This window comes from Alexandromys fortis, unplaced genomic scaffold (genome assembly GCF_014885135.2).
Source record: "Alexandromys fortis isolate MF-2015 unplaced genomic scaffold, M_Fortis_MF-2015_v1.1 scaffold_19, whole genome shotgun sequence".
Taxonomy (NCBI): Eukaryota; Metazoa; Chordata; class Mammalia; order Rodentia; family Cricetidae; genus Alexandromys; species Alexandromys fortis.
The window spans coordinates 17,164,434-17,168,079 of record NW_026067890.1 but is presented as its reverse complement, the minus strand read 5'-3'; positions in this window follow the sequence as shown (position 1 = coordinate 17,168,079).

Here is a 3,646-nt window from a genome sequence, read left to right as displayed (position 1 = left end):
ATGAAACTTGTATTCACATATTTTTAAAACACAGTTTGTTGTATGGGAGATATTGCTTGCCAAACTCTACATATCTCTACTGGACTCTTGCAGAAAATAGTCATTTTATCACTCATGTACAGGGCTAGTGATTGGTAAAAATTAAATGGAAAGCAGTTGTCACTGTAAGTTAACAACATACATATACGTATTGCCTTTTGATATAGACTCAGACGTGCAATGGTAACTAAATGCTGACTTATTCTTTTCCTTTAAAGTCTGTTGTTTGATTTAATTCTGGAGAGAGAGAGAGAGAGAGAGAGAGAGAGAGAGAGAGAGAGAGAGAGAGAGAGTGTACACTTGTTCATACCCTGGTGCAAGTGTAGAGTTCAAAATTTATTTATTTATTTATTTATTTATTTATTTATTTATTTATTATTTTCGAGACAGGGTTTCTCCATAGCTTTTGGTTCCTGTCGACTTTATGGGAACCTTTTGATTTGAGTTCCTATGACTTGAACTTATGTGGTATTCACTTTAGTTTCTCTTGAGTTCTGTTTCCTTCACTGGCCTTACCTTCTCATTCTATAGCTTCCAGAGGAGACCTTTAAGTGAGCTGTTTTGCTTTATCTGATGTTCCATGCTCAGATACGATGTGTTTTGATACCATCTTAGCATCTTCCTTCCTGATTTTTTAAACATTTTGTTTAGTTCTTTATGAATGTCGTACAACACGTTTTGATCATATTTATCCCAGTTGCCCTCCCTACTCTTCCCAGATCTACCTCTCTTCTTACTCAGTTAACTTACTTTGTGTCCCCCCGTTTTTTAGTCCTATAAGACTAAATATTTGTGCTGCCTAAATATTCTCGTGTGTGTGGTCTTCTACTGTAGGATGGTCATCTTACCAGAGGTCACATTCTTAGAAAATAAGCACCTCTTCTTTCCCTAGTAGTTAACACTTGTCAATAGCTCCATGATGAGAGACAGGGCTGTGTGCCTAGCTCTCCCCTTCATACTGGGATTCGGTCTGGCTTGGGTTTGGCTTTTTGTGTGTTGTCACAACCATGCCTGTGTGAATGCTTGTGTAGCTCTCCAGTTGTGTCCAGAATTCCCTGTTTCTGCGTGGTCACCCACTGTCCCTGGATCTTACATTCCTGATTTCTTATTCTAAGCTTTATATATGTCTTGAATTTTTCTATGAAAGGTATTTACTGTTTTTTATTGCACCTTAACAGGCATCTATCATACAAAAAATGATAAGGCTTATTAACAGAAATAAAGCATGGAGACTATTATTAGAATAGGAAGGCTTACCTAAACAGAGAACTTTCAATAGATGATCTAAAATGGCTGAAAGACACTTAAGGAAATGCTCAACATCCTTAGCCATCAGAGAAATGCAAATCAAAACAACTCTAAGATTTCAACTTATATCTGTAAGAATGGTCAAGATGAAAAACATTGATGACAACTTATGCTGGAGAGGATGTGGGGTAAAGGAAACACTCTACATTGTTAGTGGGAGTGCAAGCTGGTACAGCCCCTTTGGATGTCAGTATGGTGATTTCTCTTAAAATTAGGAAACCACCTACTTCAAGACCCAACAATACCACTTTTGGGTATATATATGCTCAATCATACCACAAGGACATGCGCTCAACTATGTTCATAGCAGCATTATTTGTCATAACCAGAACCTGGAAACAACCTAAATTCCCCTCTACTGAAGAATGGATGAGGAAAATATCGTACATTTACACAATGGAGTACTACACAATGGGAAAAAATAATGGTATTTTGAAATTTGCGGGCAAATGGATGAATCTAGAAAACATTATACCGAGTGAGGTAACTCAGACCCACAAAGGCAAATATCACATGTACTCACTCCTAAGTGAATATTAGACATAAAACAAAACAAAGAAACAAACAGCCTACAATTCATTCACAATCCCAGAGAACCTAGACAACAATGAGGACTCTAAGAGAGACAGACATGGATCTAATCTACATGGAAAATAAAAAGACAAAATTTCCTGAGAAAATTTGGAGCATGGGGACATTGGGAGAGGGTAGAAAGCGAAGGGGGAGGAAGGGAGGGAAGTGGAGAAAAATATATAGCTCAATTAAAAAATAGAATAGAAAAGCTTGTTGGAGAAAATGGGACCAAACTTGAGGACAAACAGATGGAGATTGGTGTGAAAAGCTGTGAACGTGGCAAAACTTGAGCTAGTCACTCACAGTGAGAGAGGGATTCCTCTAAGGCAGAGGTTGGGATAATCACGAGATATCACCAGTGATCTTTAATTTTCCAAAACTACAAAGGTGTCTCTTAGCGTTAAAGGCAAATGCTTTCCCAGCACTTGCCTAGAATGTTGTACAACTTAGTAAAAGCCTCACTGTTCCAACCTCTAATTATGTATTCAGTTAAGAATATCTCTTGCCAATGGAGAGTTTGAAAAACTTATTTAAAGAAATATTCACTGAAAAAATATTACCATGTGATACATTTAGATTATGTTTTGGTGTGACACATACCTGCCTTGCAAAACATATTCAAGGAAGGAAGAGGACCCTGAGAAAATGTAAGGTATCTGTTCTCACCTGTCAGGGACACTGGAGCATGGGTCCATGACTGGCAAACTAGTGAGGACATTGGGTCTGTCTTATTTGTGTTTCTTTCTGCATGTTCTCTCTCCCTCCCTGCCTCTCTCCTCCCCTCTCTGCACATAAATAGCAACCTTGTATGAAATTTGAATTGTTTCAGGTCTCATTATCCGTTGATGGAACTCCGCGTTTTCTTTATTGCTGCCCTTGGTGCTCTCGTCTGCGTGCACAGTAAGAAGGTCTCACAGTGGGACTTCCCAGGGCAAGCACTTGTGTTTGCTCACTCTCCAGATCCAGACCTCAGCTTTTCTTCATGAGGCTTTATGTTCTGGGTGTCCATAAATCAAACCGTGACAGGGAATTTAATGATATTACACATACCAAGAAAAAATAATAAAATTAGAATGCTATAAGTCAAAATTTCACAGGGTCTCATGTAATAGGCCTCTGCATGCCATTTTTAAAATAAAAATCTTATAGGTATTAGTGATCTAAGAATAGGTTTCTTTAAGTTCTCAAATCACCATAACTCATCAACAAAATACATTAACTATTAAATAATCATTGCTCATTTTTGGTTTTTCTTGCCGAAAATTGCTTAAAGAATAAGCAAGCACTGAAATTTACTTTGGTACCAACATAATACCACTAAGTATAATTTAGGCCAACATATACATTTTAAAGAAGAATTACGCAAGAATTCCAAGTCCTTAGAAACAAGGAAACAATAAAGGCCTAAGGCAACAGAAACGCTGATTTGATCTGATTTGATCATTATACATTGCATATGTGCATTTAATTATTATGTTGTTCCATGCTGGCATGTGGTTATTGTGCCAGTTAGAAAGCAAAGGTTAAAACAAGTCAGGAGCATTTCCTGTGTGTCTTCACAGACACTGAATCAGCCAGGACATCTGCCATCCAGGAGGTCAAGAGTGTGAAGGTCATGTATAGGACCCCAGAGGCTTCTGAGTCAATATTTCCTTAGCTGGGCAAGGAAACATCAGAGGAAGCATTGCTTAGGATTGTATTATTTGTTTATTTATTTAGCCTTTAA